Source organism: Balaenoptera borealis (assembly GCF_965194805.1).
Source record: "Balaenoptera borealis genome assembly, chromosome: 3".
Lineage (NCBI taxonomy): Eukaryota > Metazoa > Chordata > Mammalia > Artiodactyla > Balaenopteridae > Balaenoptera > Balaenoptera borealis.
The window spans coordinates 46,792,499-46,817,329 of NC_138866.1; the positions used below are offsets into that span (position 1 = coordinate 46,792,499).

At 39.4% G+C, this 24,831-nt stretch overlaps 2 pseudogenes across 2 annotated transcripts; both read left to right on the forward strand.

The window, feature by feature from the left end:
- Window positions 1-17,081: 17,081 nt before the first annotated feature.
- On the forward strand, window positions 17,082-19,024 carry LOC309625849 (large ribosomal subunit protein eL15 pseudogene; annotated as a pseudogene). Its single transcript has 2 exons — window positions 17,082-17,150; window positions 18,373-19,024. The product of its transcript is annotated as a large ribosomal subunit protein eL15 pseudogene (transcript).
- Window positions 19,025-19,153: 129 nt separating this feature from the next.
- LOC309626283 (nuclear cap-binding protein subunit 2 pseudogene) lies at window positions 19,154-22,072 on the forward strand (annotated as a pseudogene). Its single transcript has one exon. The product of its transcript is annotated as a nuclear cap-binding protein subunit 2 pseudogene (transcript).
- The last annotated feature ends 2,759 nt before the right edge of the window (window positions 22,073-24,831 follow it).

Sequence of the window (24,831 nt, forward strand, 5' to 3'; positions counted from 1 at the left end):
TGTTGAATACTTCCAAATAAGGATTTTTATAAGCCAAGGAATCATTTTGATTCCAATAAATCAGTCTACTTTTTCTCCCTTGGGTACTTTGATTAAAGGATTGTTTAATTGTTTTTTATCCACTATTCATCACAGGCATCTTTATCATCTCAAAAGAAAATCCTGCTGTGAATTAAACTGTACAGCATAATCAGCTACTATTACAAATATGTTTCCCCCTTAAGTCATCATCCTCTTGGGATATACAAAAGTAATAAAATGAAATAAGTTAGTGTGCTTTATTGCTCCCCGATCTAAACTGTTGCCCATTCTGAAAAAGAGAAGGAACCAGTATATAAGATTTTCAAGAGTTGAGGGATGAGGGATTAGAATCTCAGAGTTACGGGGGAGGGGAACTTATATTAATTTTTTCCTTTGTGAATTTATTTAATCTTTTTATATGTAAATGTACATTTTCTAAAATGAATTTGGGGCAGTTTAGGGTAAAAGACACCTATTAAGCCACTACAATTGAAATAAAAACAGCTTTTTTTTTTTTTTTTGGCCTCACCGTGTGGCTTGTGGGATCCTAGTTCCCCAACCAGAAATTGAACCCGTGTCCCCTGCAGTGGAAACGTGGAGTCTTAACCACTGGACCACCAGGGAAGTCCAATAAAAATAGCTTTTATTTTTCTCTCCATCTTAATTTTCAAGGAGTAAAGGTATCTCACTTCAAAAGCAAATAATAGTAGAAACATATATTGCATCCTAAATACAAATTTTATAACCCCAGAAATTTATTACTAGTTTAACTGTCTACTGGTATCATTGAATGAGGTGAGCAATATAAAGCAGTTAAAGATTTTGCTTCTCTGATACCATCATTGTTGTCATCAATTTTATGAAAAGTGTTAAGTGCCTAATTACAAAAGTCAATATACTTAAAGATTATAGTTTTTAAAAAGTTGAATAGACTTGGTCCCTATCATCATGGAAGCAGAATATATCACATGAGAAGCAGAACAGGAACATTAAACCAAGCCTTGACTGGACGGCAGGGTCAAATGGGATGAAGACATCTCTTTTATGACCATCAGGGAAGGCTTTGTGGATGAGTTTTGTCTTCAGGGACTTTGGAATAAGGGAGACAGGATGACTAACTAGTTGCAGAATAGAGAGTGTTTATTAAATGGCATTGCATTGGAGGTAGCAGTGGTTGAACTAGTCTAATGGTCAGTCAGTCTGACATTGGTTGGCAGCCAGTGGAATAAGCATCTTATTGCTGGTAGGGAGAGAAGATGGGGAGTAGCCATGGAAAATATGCCTACCAAAATGCTTCAGAGGACTTAGCCCAGACTCTGAAGAGATGGCTCTGCCCATATACATAAATCTCAGGGTGAAAGGAAGGACAGCACAATTATAGTGATTTAATCAAGATAGACAACCAAATTCAGATAACTTAATGATGGACAAATATTTGCCAACATTTTCCTCTATACATGTATATTAGCCAATTTTAATCCCGTTTGCGAAAATTGTGAAAGTCGTGAAATGTGAAAATGTGAATTTCAATTGTGAAAATGGTATAAGTCATTCCAATTATCAGAATGCTGATAATGACGTATAATGGTGTAAGTCATTCTAAATATCAGAATGCTGTAAGAATAAAAGGAATAAAGTATTAATAATAAAATGTCAAGTAGAACATTTGCCATAATCAGAGTTAGCAATGTAACATGAAGATCTACTTCATGTTTTCAATTCAGTAATGTAGGATTTAGTTTCTTCCAATTTTCATTATCAGACTTAGAGACTAAATAGCTACTTCTTAATTTTGTTTGTTCAAAATACAGAAATCTCTGAGGAGAAAGAAATGAACTAACATTTTTCTATAGAAGCAAAAATGAGAAAAGATAGTAATTCTATAAAATCTAAGGAAATGTTGATATTTATGATTATTACTATGAAAAGTTTCATTATTTCAGAATTCTTAGTCAAATCTGATAAAATCCCTCTAACTCCCTCTCTCTGACCACTATTCTTCCAGTTCTTCACTCCTTCAATCCGACCTCACTACTTCCTACCTCCCAGGGAGAGCTCCAATCCCACCATACCCATTCCCTTGATCTAATTTATCAGCTTTCCACTTCCATAAACAGCCCAGACAGACCCAATGGTTCCTCAGTTCTATCATGCTATTGACAGAATTCTCAGACCGCTTTTTCTTCACCTAGAGATCAATCCAATTATCTACTGTGTATGTTCCTACATATGGCAGCCAGGTGGATTGCTGCCAGAGTGAATGACTGGTCTCCCACTGCAGACACTATTCTGTGTCAGACGTTATTAGGCTCAGGAAATATAGAAGTAACTAAAGTGCCTGTCTCTCTCTCTCGAGACAGATCAATAAACCAAAAATTATATGAGACTGAAATGAGATACCATTACACATCCTACCAGAATGGCTAAATGTTAAAAGTCTCATAGCACCTAATGCTAGTGAAGATGTGAAGCAACACATTTTTGGTAGGATTATAAAATGGTAAAACCACTTTAGGGAAAATCTGGCAGTTTGTTTTAAAACTAAATATAAATATTCTATGACCATAAATTCCAATCCTAACATTTACCCAAAAGAATTGAAGACATATATCCCAAAAAAACTTGTACAAGAATATTCACAGTAGCTTTATCCATAATAGTCAGAAACTAGAAACAGCCCAAGTGAGCATCTGTTGGATAATGGATTTTTTAAAAACTGTGATATATCCATACAATGGAATATCAGTAATACTTTTTAAAATGAGCTTCTGATACGTACAACAAAATGTATGAATCTCAAAAATATGCTGAATGAGAGAAGTCTTACATGAAAGCATATATACTGTATGATTCCTTTTATATAAAGTTCTATAACACAGAGAACTAGCTGGAAGAAAATCAGAATAGTCATTGCCTCTGAGAGAAGAGGCAGCAGAGATTTCCTGAGCAGGATCATGAGTGAACTTTCCAGAGTAATGGTAATGGTCTGTATGTAGGAAGGGTTTAGGTTGCTCACGTGTATGTATTTAGTGGATCTCATGGGACACTTAAGATGTGTGCATTTCATTGTATGTAAATTTTACCTGACATTTAAAAAACAAAGAACTGCAGACAAACACAGAACTCCACATGCTATGTATGAACTCTGAATGATACGTATTCTGAATTATTTGGAAGGAAGTATATTGATATCTGCAACTTACGTTGAAATGCGTTTTTTAAAAAGATGGATTGATGGGTAGATAGAGTGGTGACAAAGTAAGTACAGTAAAATGTTAATTGTAAAATCATGCAAAATTCTTTCAGCTTTTCTGTCTACTTGAAAATTTTCATGATTAAATGTTGGGGAAAATTATATGAGAGTACAGAAGATATGTAAGGTACAGAGATGCGGACAGAAAGGTATTTCACTCTAGCTGTGGAGGAGAATGGAGCGACATCAGAGATAATGTCAATGAGAAGGTGACGTCTGAGATGTGCTAAATGAATAGTGTTTCACCAGGCAGGAAAAGCCTGTCTGGTTGGCTGCAAGCAGCCTGATCTTACTGGAGCATGGGTAAGCATGTAAGGAAGAGGGATCAGAGGTCGGGATAAAGCGGTAAGCAGAGGCCAAATCATAGAAAGTTGTGTGTACTATGCTAAGGTTTATCCTATTATGGATGGGGAATTATTGTAGGTTTTAAACATAGTTTGTGGCGTGATAAACCTTGCACTTTAAGAAAGTTCACTCTGAAAATAGTGTGAAAGAGAAATGTCCAACTATGAGACTGGGGGCAGGAAAAAGAGGACAAAGCCTGCTGCAGGAGCTTTGATAAGGGGTAAGAGTGGCCTGACTTAAGACAATGGAAGTGCAGGTGGTGAGGAAGCATTGGATTTGGAAACTGTTTAAGATGTAAGATTGACAGGAGATAAAATTGAGAGAGTTGGCGATTGAGTTGATGTGTGGGGTGAGAGAAAGAAGAGTTGAGAATGATCCTAAAGGTCCTGAGTGAATAATGATAAAATATAAGGGGTGGGAGAAGCAAGTTTTAGGAGAGAATATGCATTCAAATGGGGACGTGTTTATTCTCTAATGCCTATATGGAATGTCCAGGTGGACCTGTTCAGGAGGTTATTAAACATAAAGCCTGGGCCTCAGTAAGGAAATCAACATTGGATTGATTGATTTCCTTATTTTCTTTTTATCATCTACTCACATCTAACTCATTCCAAAGAGGATTTTGGAGATAACGACCAATACATAGTTAAAGCCATCAAATTGGATGTGATCTGGTGTATGACTAGCCCCTTACAAACTGCAAAGGGAAAAATCAATCGTTACGTTCGACAGCCACTCACATACAGTTTGTGTTTTCCCCCCATGGGGATACAGTCTTCTGTGCATCAGTGATGTAATAGAAAGAACACTAAACAAGGAGTTTGGAAACATGGTCTCTGGTTCCAGCTTCCCCATTAGCAGTGTGACTCTGAGCAACTCATTTAAACCCTCAGAGGCCTCCCATGTGAGACAGCTGAATTATTTGATCCCTGTGATCCCTTCCAGCTTTCAAGGGGGAATTTTCTTTGAGCTCCATTTCATGGGTTATTATCCAGACCCTTGTCCTCTCTCAGTGACCTTCATTTGGCTTCCAAGGTACTAATTAGCACTTCAACTTGAGAAGGAGAGAAAGAAAGGTTAAAAAAAAAAGTATGTGCTCTTTCCCGGATATTATGATAAGAAAATATTAAAAAGGGGAAAACTGATATCACTAAAATTGATGAGGTTTGGGTTTATACAGACTCTCCCTACCCCATAACGTCGTAGACAATGTAAATCCAGGTCCCCAACAAGAAAGACCATTTAAAGTAAGTTCATTTAAAGATAAATGAGGAAGTCCATATACTGTGGTTTTCCCATGCATTTCTATAGAAATCACAATGTTTTCAGTATAATAAAAAGAGTGTTCAGCCAACTTCAGAGTTTGATTTTCAAAAAAGAAAACAATCAAACTATCATACAACCAAACACAAAGTTCTCTTTCTAAATGTGATGAATAATCACAATCATAAAATTAAAATGCCTTATGACCAAATGACCTGAAAAGAGAAAGACAATAAAGATACATGGAACAAAATGTTGAGCAAAACTGTTGCGAAATTCCAAGTACAGTCAACACGCTATGTTCAAGCCATGAAAAACTTCATGGTACACTGTGAGTGAGCTTTATTCTGGTTTGGGGACACACTTTTCCAATGGCCTTCAGTGCTCCTTCCCATCTCCTCTGTCTGGAAAATGCTTACAGCCACTGTTTTCAAACTTAAGTGTGTATCAAATCCAATGGAGGGCTTATTAAAACACAAACTGCTGGTCCCTACCCTCAGAGTTTGTGATTCATTACATCTGCGAAGAGCCCAAGAACTAGCATTTCTAACAAGTCCCCAAGTGAGGCCGACACTGCTGGTCCAGTAACCATACTTTAAAAACCACTGGCCTTACCTACTTCTATTTCAGAAACCCAGCTCAAATCCCAGTCCCTGGGTGAAAGTGGGGTGGAGTGGGGAGGGGTCTTACTTTCCAGTTTTCTTCCCAGAAGACTATAGACAATTCTATCTTACAGCCAGATTACAGCTCTAGTCCTGAATCTGCTCCCATGTCTCTACCCTACCCCGACCCTGGTCCTTCAAAAGTTCCTGGAAAGGAAGGCCCAAATCTTATTCATACTTTTATGTTTCCCAGTAGGTAGAGCAGTGTTTGTCCTCATCAGATACTTAAAAAATGGACCAAATAATAATAATAATATTAAATTAATAAATGGATGAACAAAAGAATGACTATGAGAGCACTTTTACAATCAAAGTGCCATGAAAAAAACATACCGCAGATGAATCTCCTCAAGATCTAGTTAAAATGCAGATTCTGATGCAGAAGGTTTGAGGTGGGGCCTGAGAGTCTGAATTTTAAAAGTTCTAAGTCAGGCTAATACCATTCACAGACCACACTTTAGGTTGCAAGAGATTGTAACAGTAGTTCCCAGCCTTGACTGTACATTAGGACACCTGTGGACCTTTGACAACGTAGTGTCTGGTCTACTTCCCAGACCAATTAAGTCAGAATCTCTGGGTGTGGGTCCCAGGCGTCAGTGTCTTTTCAAAACTCCTCAGTTATTTTAATATACAGCCAGAGCTGAGAACAATTGCTATCTACAGTAATCACATATGATATAGTCACCTTACCTTAAAATCCAAACTCATGTGATCCAAATCATGGGAGTTTTATATTATTTATGATTATATTGATATTACCAAATATATAATTTTGTTCTCTTTAAATCACTTAACATAAAATCATATTGTTATCTGGCAGATATTATCTAAACCCAGCTAGAAAAGAAATTTCTGATGGCTTTTAAAATAAAGTTTTATTTAATGTTTACTTAATGTTTCTCAAACCACCATATTTTAAAAGATCAGTAACTATTTTAGACAATTATCATTATAATATATATTTTTCTTAGAAACAGGGTAATGTACCCCTAAAGAAAGTGCCTTCAACATTCATACATGCCAAATGTCAGATTTCGGGGCATCTGGCCCTGAAATACTGGCTTCCAGAAAGGACCATTGTTTTCACAGTGTGTCTTAAAGAAGCAGAGTCTCTAAGGAGCCCGCGAGCCACAATTAAGGAGCCCACGAGCCACAACTAAGGAGCCTACCCGGTGCAACCAAATAAATAAATAAATATTAAAAAAAAAAAAAAAAAAAAGAAGCAGAGTCAGGCTTTTTTTTTTTTAAATCCATTTTAAGAAAAATTATCAAATAAAAATCCATAGGTATACAGAAGATATATAAGAGAGTGTTCTTTCACACTACAGAAGAAAGATCTTAATACACCCTTTCAACTATTAAGCCACCAGAGCACCTTAAAAATAGAATCCAATCTGCAAGTCAACTTCTACCAACTTTTCATAAACACATCTGTGCCACAATGTAAGGAATGCCTCTATGATTGACTTTGATCTTGGTGTTTAAAAAAGCAGCCCAGATACTACTAAACTTTCCAAAGTTGGGGTGATCTGTTTTTTTTTTTTTTTTTTTAAAGCATCATATGTTCTTCTGTTTTTTTTTTAAACTTTTGGGTTTATTTATTTATTTATGGCTGTGTTGGGTCTTCGTTTGTGTGTGAGGGCTTTCTCTAGTTGCGGCAAGTGGGGGCCACTCTTCATCGCGGTGCGCGGGCCTCTCATTATCGCGGCCTCTCTTGTTGCAGAGCACAAGCTCCAGACGCGCAGGCTCAGTAATTGTGGCTCACGGGCCTAGTTGCTCCGCGGCATGTGGGATCTTCCCAGACCAGGGCTCGAACCCGTGTCCCCTGCATTAGCAGGCAGATTCTCAACCACTGCGACACCAGGGAAGCCCGGGTGATCTCTTTTGATATTCCTCTAGAAATGGGCTACATAATCCATCCGAGGTCCCTGCCACCCAGGCTCCAAGCAGCAAGTTCAGAGTCTTTCCTGGCTAGGATGTGTGTTAAACTGTCATACACAGTACTAGGTAGAGATACTTGGCAGTGCTGCAGATTCTAGTGTTCTGTACCTGATTCTCAGGATAAGAAAGAGAAGCTCAATTATGCATATGGGCAAACCAAAGCTGAGTTCAGGGAATTAGGCCTCTTCCAGGCCTCTTATACTTTAAGAATAAAACATTAGAATGAAAAGACTTTAAACACTTATAGTTGAAGCTCTTTATTAGGTACAACTCTTATGATGTTCCTTTTCTGATAATCTTAAATATCCAGTCAATTGTAATCATCAAAGACATATTTGAAACAGCATGACTTGCATATAAGTATGAGTAAGCATGGTGCCAAGTTCAATAAATTGTGCTGTTATAAAACAACCACCTGACAGAAAGGAGGCATGCCAGAAATAAGCCAAAAGCTGTCTACACATAAATTTCCTCCTGTACTGAAATTCTTATTCTTGTGGCTGAATTCAAAACAAAAAGGTGCTTTGAACACATTAAGGAAAAGCATTATGAAATCTCAGATCTGACTTTTATTTTCTTCCAATTAATTCAATGCCTTAAAATCCAATTTCCAGTTTTATTTATTTTTTGAAACTCTTCTAAGATCATCAATGGCATCTCACTAAAAAGAGAAAAGGTGCCAGAAATCTGAAGAATACTTTTTTTTCATTCCTGATTTTCAACAAAGGGCAGAATATGAGTTTTATAAAACCAAAGAGGTAAGGTAAGCCCACCACTGATTCTAGAAAAAAATTCTAGAATCAATTATTTTAAAGATATTAAGATAGCATAGGGAACTATATTCAGTAACCTATGATAAATTATAATGGAAAAGAATATGAAAAAGAATGTATATATATGTATAACTGAATAACTGCTGTACAGCAGAAATTAACACGTTGTAAATGAACTACAATACTTTTTTTTTTTTTGGCTGCGTTGTGTCTTCGTTGCTGTGCACGGGTTTTCTCTAGTTGTGGCGAGCATGGGCTACTCTTTGTTGTGGTGCGCGAGCTTCTCATTTGCGGTGGCTTCTCTTGTTGCGGAGCATGGGCTCTAGAGTGCAGGCTCAGTAGTTGTGGTGCACAAGCTTAGTTTCTCTGCGGCATGGGGTATCTTCCCGGACCAGGGCTCAAACCCATGTCCCCTGCATTGGCAGGCAGATTCTTAACCACTGTGCCACCAGGGAAGTCCTCAGTAAAATTTTTAAAAAATATTAAACACTTGAAGTTGTGATCACTAGGAACTACCCTGAATTCAAGAACACTCATGACAATTTTTTTTTTCCTAAGATTAGTGGTGTGGTAGGAATCACAGACCTGCTATAGATATTATAAATCTACATTTCAGCAATCATGATACCCTTTTGAACAAGATGGATAAATCTGAACCGCTTTAAAGCATAAGTAGAGCCAAACCCAAAGAATGCTGAGTTATGAATCAAAGTCACTCCAGAGAGAAGTTTCCAAAAGAATTCAGTAGAGCTTTATCCTTGTTGCTAAACTAGTTCATGCTTTTATTGGCAACTTGAATGAGGGTATTTGTGGCCCAATGATCAAATTTTCAGGCAACTTGAAGATGGAAAAGACCAATAATGGTAAATGACTGAATAGATCACAAAAAGATTATAACTGCCTGCTGCAACTGGCCAAACCTAATTCGATTAAATTTAACAGGGTAAACATAAAGTTCCTTGATCCAGTTCATCTACTACCTCCAGAACCAGAACGGGAAAGCATGTATTTCTCAGGGCCGATGGATGGGGGAAAACGCCAGGAGGTTGCTCAGCACAGAGCCTGCCACATAGTTAAGTCCCCCAAAATGCTAATTATTATTATCATCCTGATTACTCATTATTAGTTACTTTAGTTCATGAGGCTCTGCCAAGAAAATAAATCTGTCTTTTAAAACAAGTTTCAGACAATTGAAAAACAGAGTCACACCCTTCATTCTGTGCCATGTTTCCACTCTGGTGAATGTACGAATGGATGACCTCTTGCCTCACTTCATGTATTGGGGGAGAAGAGAGGTGTCAATCATGTACTTTGTATCTGTATTAATATGTTAATAATTTGGCCTCCCACAAGCCCTTTACTTGGACTTTCCTGAACTGCCTGCCATATAGTTTTTCCTAAGCAAATCTGAGAAACATTTATAAACATAATAGCTACCATTTATTCAGTGTTTCCTGTGTGCCTATCACTCAGCAAGGTATCCATTGGTAGATTATCTCTAAACCTCGCCAAAACCCAATGGGGTAGGTATTATTCCATTTTATGCACAAGGAAACTGCAACTCAGAGGATCATAGAGACTTGTGTGTGTTCAAAGAATCAGTGGTCAAGTCCCTCAGTCACCATCTCTCTCCTCCTTGAGGCCACATAATTGTCCTCAAATATTTTAGCCATCCTGCAATCGTAGCCCCCCCTCCAAGCCCCAAACCACCAAATCCCCGGGCCATTCCTAACCTTAGTAGAATACTTGCACACGTGCATTTCACACTCAGCGCGGAGCAGTCACAGCTTCACCTGGTCACTGAGGATCAGCCAATCACAGTTGTGGGAAGGCATCCACAATTCTGAAAGAATTCTTCATTAAAGTCCCAATTCTCATCTCTCTGGACTCACAGAGGCCATTCCTTATTGAGAGTGACCCCCCTTCACCATGGTCACACTAGGACTTGAGAACTAAGGCCCTCCCCTCCTGCAGCTTCTCTCTTCCAAAACTTAAATGACCCCATAAGGGAGAATACACTTCCGGCTAAAAGCTGCCTTTGAGCCCCCAAGCCACCTCATTGTAAGAACAACACCCTTAAGGGGTTGATTTAATTGAGTTATATAGTAAGTGTCATGATAACGTTACCGAGTCCAAGCTCACTCTGCTCCCGCAGGACAGACCAATAAATCAGGAGACGAGGTGCTGAGGCAAGGAATACGACTTTATTCCGAAAGTCGGCAGACCAAGAAGATGACAGACTAGTGTCTCCAAAAAACCATCTTATCGGGGTTTGGATGCCAGTTTCTTTTATAGAACAGAGAGGGGGAGGAGATGAGGAAGTAAAGTAAAAAGGCCATAAGTTTTGCAAATATCCCCTGGAATGGCCAGCCTCAGGGAGGAGATGTCTTCATTTCTTCTTTCTTGCAGCCATCCACAGGTGAACAAGGTCAGGGTGCTTCCCTGAACAAAGGCACTTTGGTTTAACATTCAGGCAGAGGGCGGTGTTCCCCAAGGCAGGTCACTGTGTATAGACAGTATCTTTTTAGTGAACAAAAGCAAAGGAAAGCAAAGGTTAAAGTGAAAGAAAGAGATCCAACATGTAGTCAGATTTGGCTCTTCCCTGTTACAATAATATGTAGTGGAAGATCCATTTTCAGCAGGTGATTCCATTTAGGAAGTAATTAAAGAAGATGTTAAGGACCTCTCCATCACTGCAGTGTCACAAATTGCTTATCCATCTCACGGGGACATCTGTGACGCAGGGACATCTCACGTGAGAAACCAGAGGTAAAGCAGGCAGGATTCCAGGCTGATAAATCAAAGTCAGAATCCCAAGTGTCCAGCATTCTGGGTTCACCTTTTCTTTAACATCTAAATGCGCTGGCTAAAACCCTCATTCTAAATACTACACAATCCAGAATTGTAACAGGGAAGAGCCAATTTCGACTCCATGTTGGATCTGTTTCTATGACTTTAACCTTTGCTTTTCATTGCTTTTGTTATTATAATCATACATAATGGCCTGCCTCAGGGAACCCTGTCCCTCTGCCTGAATGTTAAACTAAAGTGCCTTTGTTCAGCTCACAGTTAGACAATCTGACCCTGCCCACCTGTGAATGGCTGCAGAAAAGAAGAAATTAACTCATCCCCTCCGGATGCTGGCCATTCCAGGAGATGTTTTGCAAGACTGATGGCCCTTTTTACCTTACTTCCTCACCACCTCTCCCTCCCTATTCTGCCTTTTTACTTTACTCCCTCTTTGACGGTATAAAAGAAACTGGCATCCAGACCCCGATACGTTGGTTTTTTGGGGACCCTAGTCCACCATCTTAGTCTGCCGGCTTTCCGAATAAAGTCGTATTCCTTGCCTCAGCACTTCATCCCCCAATTTATTGGCCTGCTGTGCAACGAGCAGAGTGAGGTTGGACTCGGTAACAGAATCTCTGGTGGGATTTTCATTCATTCCAACATTTTTTTATTGAGTGACTATTGTGTGTCGAGCTCTATTCTAGACACTAGAGATAAAGCAAGAAAAACACAGATTAAAAAAAAAGTCCTGTCCTCATGGAGCTTACATTCTTTGTGTGTGCTGGGAGTAGGGAAGTTGGGGATGGGGTGGGCTTATCTGGTGAGTCCATTCTGAAGCCTGTAGCCCCCTGTATCCTGGTAGCTGCTGCCATCTCTCTCTGCCGTGATGGGCAATACCACCCCCACTTTCTTCACTCCCCACAGAGTACCACTAATACAAGCTGGTGTACAATAGGTTTTTGTAGGGGGTGAAGGGTAAAAGAAGATGATTGCATTAGTGAAACGCAAGAAACAACTTAAAATGGAATATTAAATATTGCTGATCTAAAAAGCCACTACCCATTCTCCCTGGTGGGCTGTTTCTTGCTGGCCATATTCTCCCTCAGGCTCTGGCTTATTGCCGTCTTCTCCCACCTCTCTCCCAAGATCCTTTTCCCAGCCCCTGGTTCTCCTAGATGCCAGCCTCTGACCCTCAATTTCCTTTTACCTTTCTCATGCAAAGCAATTCACCCACAGCTTCTGGACTATGCCCTGGGGTGAGGTGGATGGAGAGAGAGGGGCTTCACCTTTCCCATCCAAAAAGTCAGCCAAGATATTTTTTAAAACAAAGAGCCATCTTTCCCGTTTTGAATCATGCCACCCCCGTACTATGTGAAGGCAGCTGCAGTCTGTTCTAGTTTCAATAGAATTTTTTTTTCTCATTGCCGTCAGCCAGCAATTGTGGGAAAACAGTATGCAGAATGAATTGCTAAAGACTACCAGTAAAGTGGAATTTTAAGCACTCTCATTAACAAAGCCTTTGGAAAATGTCATTAAAGATTCCAAACAAGTAAGCAATCAATCCCAGAAAACTCAATATAGAACAAGTAGAAAGTGAGAGCCTTTCAAAAAAAATAAAGCTGGATCACTACCTCACGTATTACATTAAAATGACTTTCAAATATATTAAAGATTCAAACAGAAAAAAGGGTCCACAAAAATAATAGAACATGACTGACGTTTCAAAAAACAATATTTTGGGAGTAGAAAAGACTTTGTAAGTATGATATTGAATCTAGAAAAAAAAAAAGAAAAAAGTTAGCAATCTGACTGAATATAAATATTAAACTTCCACAAAGCAAAATTACCATAAATCAAGTCCAAAAAAAGTGTGAGAAAACGTTTAATACAAAAAACAGATTAGAGAATAAATTCCTCAATAGACAAAGAACTCAAATGTCATCGAAATGAACAACAGAAATTTTAAAGGTAGGCAAAGGATATGAACAAACAGCAACACACACACACGGTCACTAAAAATATGAAAGTATGTTCAACTTTGCTCCTACTTAAATAAATAAACATTTTGAAAAGGATATTGTTTTCCACCTAGCAGATTGGCAAATACATCAAAATTTACAATACCAAGTGGTGGTAACAATAAGAGGAAACACTCATTTTCATATATGTTGATGTGTAATGTAAATTGGTGCAAACTTTTTGATAGATACTTAGGTAATATCTGATTCAAATTCTACCTTGGGAATTTTTCCTCAGATGTATGTAAAATGATGTTTTGGTGCAGCGTTGTTTATCATGACAACACAACTATAGCAATGTAAATGCCCATCATAGGAGTGGTTATTTCAATTATAGTGCATTCATACAATAAAATACTGTGCCACCATATTAAAGAATGAAGATAGTTATATCATAGACATATTATTATGGAAAGAAATAGTAATACCATTTGTATAAAGATGTATACATAGCACTTTTGAATCTCAATTCAAAAATTGAAGAGTACCCAAAAAGTGTAACTTTTATTTCTTTTGAGCTATATATAATGTCTATATTGAATTCCTATTCAACCAAATGGCAAAAACCTAATCGTAACCGATTTGATGTCCCACTTTCCTGAGGGTTGTTGTTGTTGTTTTTAGCTCTGCAAAGGGTTACTTTTAAGTTCTGGGGGAGCTTACAGCTTGGCAAGACCTTCAACAGACAAAGACATCTGTTCCCTTGAATGGTCATCTATCCACATTGGCTTCCACGAGTCATCTTTTTTCCATCTGGTCTACCATGATCAGTTCACCAAGGACTAATATTTAACTGGTACCCACCCGTAAAGGTAGTACAATGTTTTAACCAATTTTTAAAATATTGAAAAACTTCTAATTGGTAAACAGACACTGCTTTAAGCACTCTCCTTCGCCCACTAGACCTGGCCACCTTCCCTCTCCTCTACCCAAGGAGCCGTCCTTACCTCCTCCACAATCCAACAGCTAAAGGGTTATTGTCAGGCACAGCCAGAGCTTCCAGGAGCCTGCTCTAGGGACACAGCCAGTATGTCTTCAGACTGGCAAGTATGCTATGCCTGCTGCTAAATATTGTCAAATGCTGACTCCCTCAAAACACTGCCGAAATAGTCTGTACATAAAGCAAAGCTGAGTTTATTGCTTACTGTAGTAAAAGGAAAGCACTACACTGACAGAGTCTTAGTTGTATTTTGAAGTGGAAAGGCAAAGTTGGAATGTTTATGAGGTTTGGGGTTTTGGTTTAAGGCAAGTCTTCAAATAAGGGGATGGTTTAATTAATATTGGGGAAGGATGATGATATAATAGTTTAGGATTGGTGTATACAGCAAAGTAAGGGGGTTTTTTTAAGTTTTATTTTTATTTATTTATTTTATTTGTTTATTATTTTTGATTGCGCTGGGTCTTCGTTGCTGCGTGCGGACTTTCTCTAGTTGCAGCGAGTGGGGGCTAGCTACTCTTCGTTGCGGTGCGCGGGCTTCTTATTGCAGTAGCTTCTCTTGTTGCGGAGCACAGGCTCTAGGCGTGCGGGCTTCAGTAGTTGTGGCATGTGGGCTCTCAGTAGTTGTGGCTTGTGGGCTCTAGAGCACAGGTTCAATAGTTGTGGCACACGGGCTTAGTTGCTCCATGGCATGTGGGATCTTCCCAGACCAGGACTCGAACCCGTATCCCCTGCATTGGCAGGTGGATTCTTAACCACTGTGCCACCAGGGAAGCCCAAGGTAAGGGTTCTGAGGCAAGAGTTTTAAAGAGTCTTGGAGAATAAATCATCATTTGATGTTATGTATTAAACACTTAGATGTTTATTTAAATGGGTTTTTAGGGAAGTTCTTAAAATGGGAAATACAGGTATTTGCAGTTTTTATCTTCTTGGTTAAGAGTTTCCTGAAATAATAAATATAGATGAAGACAATTAAATAGTTAAGTTACATTCATGTAGAAGACATACTGTTTATACACAGATAGTTTCATTTCTCATTGTTATGGTCATTCATAAGCCTGAGCTGAAGGGTAGGCCCTTAACATCTGGGAGTATGATCAACCCAGATGTTCACTACTCCGAGTTGTCATGACTGAGTATCATGTTTCTTAAGGTTTCTTTTCAACCTCCTTAAGTGTAAAGTTTTTCTATTTGTTCTTTGGATGGTCATTTGTTGGATCATTTGATGGATCAGTGACTACACAATGGGACTTCGACTAAGAATACCACTCATCTGAACACCACAGCACAAACAAATACTAAGAGAAGGATTTATGATCAGAGTTTGTAGTCCACTTTTCAGCCAGGATCCAATATTACCCAAATTAAACTAAGAAAAAAGATCTCATCTCCAATATGAAGAGTCTATAGAACCAGGTATGGAATACTAGCCAAATTGCCTAATTTCATAATGTTTTTGTTTGCTTCCTAGAGCTTTTTAACAATATTAAAGATCCCAAAGAGGTCTGCAGGAATATAAATACAACAATACAACATTTTTTCCAAAACCAGCAGAAGATACCATTCAAGAGGCCAATATTGTATCTAAAATGCTCTGTTCTGAACCAATGCCTGTCCAATTTCATGAACCTCTTGGATGAGATCTATAGCCTTGGTAGACCTCTGGGCCACAAGATTTCCCTACTTTCTATACTTCTTATGAAATATGAAGGGAAGATGCTGAAAGAGAGAAGAAATCAGTCCAGAATTCCCCTTGGGCAGTTAGGGTTTCAATTGTCCAATCAAAACCAAAGTTTTCTCCTTGATTTACATTATCTAATAACGTCTTGTTCTGAGAGGGAAACGAATAGGCCAAAATGGGCTCTGTGTGAGGACAGGAACTATCAGTTTACCAACATAACAAGTTCCCATTTAGTTTGCAAGGAGTGTCTAGTGGCCCTTTCTATACTAATCCAATACCAGTCTTAAAGGGTCCCCTTAGATCTGTTTTTAGTCAAGATACCCCCTAAGGCATTGTCACATAGTGTTGTAATATTTTGGCTCCATGAATCAAGAATGATCCAGGGCCAGGCAATGAAATTTGCAAGTAGCAAGATCATTAGCAAAGGGACATCCCTGGTGGCACAGTGGTCAAGAGTCTGCCTGCCAATGCAGAGGACACAGGTTCGATCCCTGGTCCAGGAAGATCCCATATGCTGCAGAGCAACTAAGCCCGTGCACCACAACTACTGAGCCTGCGCGCCACAACTACTGATGCCCGCACGCCCTAGAGCCCGTGTGCCACAACTACTGAGCCCACATGCTCTAGGGCCCGCGTGCCACAACTACTGAGCCCACATGCTGCAACTACTGAAGACTGCGTGCCTAGAGCCCGTGCCCCGCAACAAGAGAAGCCACCGCAATGAGAAGCCCGTGCACCGCAACAAAGAGTAGCCCCCGCTCTCCACAACTAGAGAAAGCCCACGCACAGCAACAAAGACCCAACACGCCAAAAATAAATAAATAAATTTTTTTTAAAAAAATTGAGGCTTTATAGGGAACATAGATAAAGGTAGCCTTATATCAGCAAAAGAGGCAATAAGATAGCTATAAAAACAAAAATCAAAAGAATACAGGTTAAAACATGACAATATATGGTCTTGTTCAGTGGATCTTGGGTAGAAGCTGTCTATGTCTCATGTAGTCTTCTGTTTTATCTGGAAGTCTTGGATGAATGGTGTCTCTTTCCAAAGACTTTCTACTTTGGAGGGTTCTTAAGAATCTTCAGTTTGAGTTCTCCTGCAGTGACTTTATTGCAGTGAGTCAAGGATGGTTTATGCCTCTTTAATTAAGAGGCATGAATCCAAGGAACAATGCTTTGGAATATCACTACCATTCTAGTTAGCTAATAGGGTCTTTTCCACCAGGGTTCAAGAGCTGTCTTTCTGTTATATTTCTTCCAAAGGCCAGATCTTCAAGTTTTAGGTCATAAAAGGAATATTTAGATGTTTAGGAAAGGCTACTCATAGTTGCTGATAAGACTGTGTGTACTATATGAATTCCCTGCATGTCTACTTGGTCATGTCTATTTGCGATAAGATGGACTCTAAAATTGGGGGAAATATTCCTAGATGCATGGCTGGCCTGTTAGTAATCCATGAGAAGAGAGTCAGTGAAATTCAGAAGAAAAACTGAGTTCATTGTCATTAAAGTCAATAGCAATGTCTTAGGACATAAAAATACAGGAGTCTCTAAGACCTTTGCTAATAGAGTTTTGGAATTCGATTTGTATTTTCTGCCACTCCTGAAGATTGTACATAACATAGAACAGTGAAGTTTCTGTTTAAGTTGCAGGCTTTGCAACGTTCTTAAATAATAGTCTCAGGAAGGGGAATGAGATTAGAGACATAGGTTGGAATTCCCCAGGTCAGAAACAAAATCAAATAAGTTTGTTTGCTATTGTTGGAGCCATAGCTCTCTGACAAGGAAAAGATTCAATCCACCCTGAGAATAAGCAAACAGGAGTTTGCCTCTGTCTAGAATGTAGAAAGCTGGAAAGAGTTTCACTCCCATCCTAACAACAAGAAAATGCCAGATAATGATATTTCTTAAACCCATTCAAGACCTGAGGTCATAATGCAACCAAAAAGACTGAAACCCAAAAAAAGACATACCCTTCCAGGAAGAGATGGGACATGAGCACTGACTCACGTATGGCAGAGTACTGGGGGGAAAAAAAGACACTAGGTGCCATAGATGCCTGTAGGAAGAATCCAGCTAATATTTATAATGAACACTAAAGTTGGAGTGTGGACTACCATGAGAGGATAAAGCCGTAAGAGCAGTAGACACAAATGGAGTTCACACATACTCACAGGATCTTCTCCATGAACCTCCACCAGCTGCTGACAAGAATGATTGAAGCAGAGCAGGAAACTGGCAAATCCTCCTTCAGTGAGGCATGAATGAAGAGAAGTGGCCACCACTATGCAAACTCTTGGGACTTCCCTGGTGGTCCAGTGGTTAAGACTCTGAGCTTCTACTGCAGGGAGTGAGGGTTTGATCCCTGCTGGGGGAACTAAGATTCCACATGCTGTGTGGTGTGGACAAAAAAAAAAAGTGCAAACCTTATCCAGTCCCTATTCCCCTATGGATGAAGAGACTTAAGATATTGGAAGAGCAGAGAGAATCCTGTAATATCCAGGGCACTGGTGATGACCCATTGCAACTGGGGAAAATGTAAAGGAAAAAACCCTCTACTGCTGAGAGTGGAGCAAGAAACAGTCCTGTGCCCAGATCACTAAAGATCTCCTAGGATTAACAGAAGAGCAGAAACTCTCTCCTATACAATATCCACCAAGGTCTGGCGGCAGCCATCAGGTGAGCCGAGGTGGGCGCTTACAAGTACATACAGGAGCTATGGAGGAAGAAGCAGTCAGACATGATGTGCTTTCGGCTCAGGGTGCGTGCTGGCAGTTACTGCCAGCTCTCTGCACTGCACCAGGCCCCCCTGCTGCCCCCCACACCGGGCCCAAAGAGTCACGCAGGCTGGGGTACAAGGCCAAGCAAGGTTATGTCATATACTGGATTCGCGTGTGCTGCAGTGGCCGCAAACGCCCAGTTCCTAAGGGTGCCACCTACGGCACGCCTGTCCACCATGGTGTCAACCAGCTGAAGTTTGCTCGAAGCCTTCAGTCTGCTGCTGAGGAGTGAGCTGGACGCCACTGTAGGGCCCTAAGGGTCCTGAATTCTTACTGGGTTGGTGAAGATTTTACGTGCAAATTCTTTGAGGTTATCCTCACTGATCCATTCCATAAGGCTATCAGAAGAAACCCTGACCCCCAGTGGATCACCAAACCAGTCCACAAGCACAGGGAGTTGCGGGGACTGACATGCGCAGGCAGAAAGAGCCGCAGGTTCCACCACACTATCCGTGGTTCTCGCTGCACAGCTTGGAGAAGAAGCAATACTCTCCAGCTCCACCGCTACCGCTAATACAAGTAATGTTTGTAAAATTCTTACCTAATAAACAGTTTAGGACATTCGTGTCTACTTAAAAGTGTTTTTTGGTCTTTTTTTTTTTTTTTTTGGCTGTGTTGGGTCTTCGTTTCTGTGCAAGGGCCCTCTCTAGCTGCGGCAAGCGGGGGCCACTCTTCATCGCGGTGCGCGGGCCTCTCACCGCCGCGGCCTCTCCCGCTGTGGAGCACAGGCTCCAGACGCGCAGGCTCAGCAGTTGTGGCTCACGGGCCTAGCCGCTCCGCGGCACGTGGGATCCTCCCAGACCAGGGCTCGAACCCATGTCCCCCGCACTAGCAGGCAGACTCCCAACCACTGCGCCACCAGGGAAGCCCCTAAAAGTGTTTTTTAACTTGTCTGTTTAACTAGTTGTCTGCAGATTGACTCATTGAATGCACTGTCAAATTATGAAAGTTAAAGTGCAGTCATGTTTGAAGACTTTAAGTGATGGTATATCTTGTTTCTAATAAGGGAAATGCCTGTGTTTTTGCTTTATTAGGGAGTTGATGTGTCCGTGTTTAAAATGCTGTTTGGTACAATAGGTGTCAAATAAATTCTGTAAAACAGGAGTGCAGAAACTAGTCACGTAGATTTGTTGGTGCATGTGATGAAACCTACAGCTTTACTGGGTGATGCAATGCTCTGCTGGTTTACTCTGAAGTGGCTGTTTTATGGAGTTTGGCAAGGACAAACTTTTTAAATTGGATTTTCCTTGGAATTGTGAAGGATGTCCTGATCCTTTATCATGATCATATGCAGAAAAATGATGAAAGTTGACTAGGGCCCACATTTTTAGACTTAATCTAATATTCCATTTGTGTAACTGTTGCTTCTGAAAGGTGAAAAGTAATGCCACCATTTTTAAGAGAATTGAATAAACCTGTTGCAAGAGGGTTCTCTTACAAATGAAACAGATCCTAGTTAACCTAAATTAAATTGCCTTAGCCTCAATGGTACCTCTGAAATTCACATAAAAAGTGAGAGCCCCTGGTTCAATCCCATGACTCTGGGATCTGTAGAATACTTAACTTCATGCAAAATAGCCATGGTATTTCCACAGGTGTATCTTGAAACTAATGGAAATTGAACAGTAGATAAATGAGAAGGGAGTTATTAGCCCTAAGGTTTGTAAGCTAGTGATGCTAGGATTGGGAAATTGGTGTTCAACAGATACCTTTCAAGTGTGGGATGACAGAAAAAGCTTGGATCAAAATTTTAAATGTTTTATCTGTAGTATTAGTTTGTGACCATTATGAACTCTCTAAGCCACCTTAGGGGGGAAAATAGGGTTGGTTTTATTTAAAAGTAACATTGCTAAGTCTAATCAGTGTTATCTTTGGTCAAGCCACTTTATCCATTCCCATAAGGCTACTGAGAAAAGTCATGTAGTTGGTGTCAGTACAAGTTCAATTGGTTTCAAAAAAAAAAAAAAATCCACCAAATACAAGGCAGAGTTTGACGGCCAAAGGAGATTGAGCAGGATCATTGAGAAAGCTCTACACCAAAAGACCTAGATACACTGCCTAAGATTGAGACTGGACAAGAAAATAGAGAATCCCCTCTGTCCTCTACCATCAGGCTATTACGCACCAAGTAATAAGCTACAGCAGCCTAGCCCTTGGGGAGAGGTAAGAGCACGGAGAGAGATCACCTCTGTGGCAGTGGCACACAGGGAAAACTGAGGTAAAAAAGCTGAGGGTAGAATTGAAACATTAAGAGAAATCCATTAATAGTAAGCCCTTCCTCTAAGCACAAGGTAATGCTAAAGGAAGTTGAAGTTTGTAGTGTGCTTTGAAGGTAACCACAAAGCAATAACAAAACCCAAACTCAACTCAAATCCTGACTATATTGACTCAGTCCCCTGTGCAAACAGCCTAGAACGAGAAGTGTGCCTATTTCCTGGCCTAAGTACTATTTACCTTAGTCTCTACTATATTACACAAGAAGTACATCTTTCAACAACAAAAAAATATGAAACACAAAGACTCAAATGAAAGGAACCCACTGTGTAGAGACAAAGGAATCAACAGAACAGACACAGAGATGAGACAGATGTTAGAATTACCAGAGGGGGCATTTAAAATAACTATGATTTATATCTTAAAGGCTCTAGTGGAACATTTGTGAGGTTTCAGCAAAGTGATAGAAACTCTAAGAAATAAAAACTATTAGAAATAAATTTTAAAGTCTATTTAGAATATAGATAGCAGAAACACAGACGAAGGATAGGCTCCTAAATAGACTCAACATAGTTGAGGAAAGAATCAATGAACTTGAAAATAGACCAATAGAAATTAGCTAAATGGTTTCATTATTCTTGGAGTGACGGCGCCCTCGGCCACTTCTCTGCACTATGTCAGGTGGCCTCCTGAAGGCACTGCGCAGCAACTCCTACGTCAAGCTGAGCCAGTACTGGGACCAGCACTTCTGGCGTGACAATGAAGAACAGGAAAACTTACTGAAGAAAAGCTGTACATTGTATGTTGGAAATCTTTCCTTCTATACAACTGAAGAACAAATCTATGAACTCTTCAGCAAAAGTGGTGACATAAAGAAAATCATCATGGGCCTGGATAAAATGAAGAAAACAGCATATGGGTTCTGCTTTGTGGAATACTATTCAAGAGCAGATGCAGAAAATGCCGTGCAGTACATAAATGGAACGCGTCTGGATGAACGGATCATTCGGACAGACTGGGACGCAGGCTTTAAGGAGGGCAGGCAGTATGGCCGTGGCCATTCTAGGGGCCAGATATGAGATGAGTATCGTCAGGACTATGATGCTGGGAGAGGAGGCTGTGGAAAACTGGCCCAAATCTGTGAGTGGTGAGAGCCCCATCATGAAAAACTCACTCCTTTGGCCTGTTGAATTTGACGTGTGTTACCAAAGGTCTGCAAACCTTCCCATTTTTACCAAGCTTTAATCTATGTCTCCACTGAGCTGGAAGCCTCTTCATGGTTTTCCTCTTAAAAATTATTAAAGGACAGAATCCAAAAGAATGCCTTTAATTCTATAGTCTTAGCATCTTGGTCGTGTGTCAGATTACCAGAATAATTTACCAGGTCAAAAATTGTGTTCCGGGCTTCCCTGGTGGCGCAGTGGTTGAGAGTCTGCCTGCCAATGCAGGGGACACGGGTTCGAGCCCTGGTCTGGGAAGATCCCACATGCCGCGGAGCAACTAGGCCCGTGAGCCACAATTACTGAGCCTGCGCGTCTGGAGCCTGTGCTCTGCAACAAGAGAAGCCGCGACAGTGAAAGGCCCGCACACGGCGATGAAGAGTGGCCCCCACTTGCCGCAACAAGAGAAAGCCCTCGCACAGAAACGAAGACCCAATGCAGCCATAAATAAATAAATAAATAAAAATTAAAAAAAAAAAATTGTGTTCCTTAGCAACAGACTTGATGTATAATATTGACCTATCAGCCAAAAACACACTTCTTTTAGGAAGATTGGAAAAAAAAAATTTAAGTGTTTAGCATGTTTACATCTAAGTAGGTCTACCTTGGAGCCTGGAATTACTATTTTTAAAATTTTAAGTTTGCATGAGATAAAGTTTAATAAGTGGAGTTTTGCTATGTAATGTAGCTTTGCTCTAAATTAGGAATAGATGTTTGATAACTGAATTTTTTTCTATGTTGAATTTTAATCTCGAAAGGAAAACTTAAGAGTCAAGGGAACTTTCTAAATAGTTGGTGCAAAAGTAAGCCTTAGACAGTCGCAGGGGACACCACCTCTTATATGCTTTATATATCAGGAAATTAGGTCAGGACTTGAAGGGTATTTACTAAACACATTTTTCAAAATATGTGTTTTAGCTAACACTAAAAAAACCAAGGGTCTGTATTACAGGGAACCTCAACTACTCTAAGGGCAGGGGGGACGCTGTCCGTAGGAAATGGGGAGGAAATATCAGGAGACGTGAGTTAAAACATTGCCTTGACATGATGAAGGTTGCTGTGAGAGCCATCAGATCTATTTTTTTCATTTCCAAACTGATCTTGGGAATTGAGTGGGTTTTTTTGTTTTTTGGTTTTTGTTTTGTTTTTAAAAAAGAACTTAAAGATCAAGAGAATGCTTAACAAAAACCAAATCAGAAATGCTTCCCTGGGGAAATGTTTTGGCTAATTGTCATACTGAAGTCTGTCTTGTTTTTTCCCTAACTGTGCTAAGTTTCAGAGCCTGGATAGCGAGCTGGTGGTCTCTACATAGAAGGGAGTCTAGAGGATTTATTTTGCATTTGTAAGGCAAGAGAGAATTTCTCTAATATTATGTGAACTATTGCTCATTTTAAACTGGTAGTCTAGTATAATTTTCCCTGACATAAGTGACATTTTTTCATCTAGCAACAAAGTATCTCTTAATTTCCAGTAGCTTGTGAAGTTGGGGCTGAAGTATCTCAATGTGAACATCTTTCAAGTTACAGTAAGTGTATTTTTTCTCAAATTTAAACTGGCTATTTGAACTTTAAAAGATATCTAAATTAGTTGTAAGTATTTAGGAAAATATTTGTAAATATCTAATTTAATGAGGACATATAATTCATTATTAAAATCTTTTTACATTGTAGTTTGAATTAATATATTATATATTTTGCAGTAAAACATAACTCAGATTTCTATAGGCCTTAAAACCACAGCAGTGGTTCCTATTTGCATTGTCTTCTGTAAAAGATTTCAATAAAAAAAAAGACCAACTTAAAAAAAAAGAAAGAAATTAGCTAAATGGAACATGATGATAAAAAAAGAATTTTAAAAAAACAGAGAATTCAAGATCTGTGAGACAATAATGAATGTTTAATCTACAAATACTGGAAGCCTAGAAAGTGAAGAGGGAGAGAACAGGATAGAAGAAATACTGGAAGAGTTCATGGATGAGAAATTTCTAAAAATAAAAAAAGACATCAAACTACAGATCAAGATGATCAGAGAATCCCAAGTAGGACAAACACTGAGGAAAAAAAAAACAAAAACAAAAAACTTCTGAAACCAAAGATAAAGAGAAAATCTTAAAGGCAACCAGAATAAAAAGATCTATTATATATAAAGAAACAAAGACTAACATTAGCAGGCTTTTAGTCAGAAACTGTGCAAGCCAGAAAACAAGGGAAGCACTTCTTTACTGAAAGAAACTGTTGGCCAGAATTCTATACTCAACAAAAAGTATTTTTTTCAAAAATGAAGGTGAAATACTTTTTAGTTAAGCAAAAGCAGGCCAAATTCATTACCAGCACATCTGTGCTGCAAGATATGCTAAAGGAAATTCTTCAGGTAGAAGGAACATAATATCAGAGATTTAGATCTACATAAAGAAATGAAAAGTGCCAGCAATAGTTAAAATGAAGGTAAATGTAAGTTTTTGTGTTATTTTTAATCATCTAAGGATAATTAACTGTCTAAAGAAAAAATATAGAAATGTAATGTGGTTTACAACACAAGTAAAAAGTATGGCATTAGCACAAAAGATAGGAGAAGGAAACTCTTTCCTGCATAAAACCTGCCAAGGATATAAGTCAAAGTTTGACTGTCACAGGAAAGAAAGACAGGATCACTAAGAAAGTCCTGACTCTGAGAAAGAAAGACTATTCATTGGAGGAAGGGCAAAAAAATGTTCTTTTCAACAAATGATTCTGGAACAAGTGGACATCCATACAAAAAAAGAGAATTTACCCATACTTCACACCATTTACAGAAATAAATCCACTGGAGAATGGATCACAAAACTAAATGCAAAACCTGAAACTATAAAGTGTCTAATGGAAAACATAAAACTTGTTATCTTGGATTCCTAAATATGACACAAGCCACTGCCTAGGGGAAAGTATTTGTAAAACA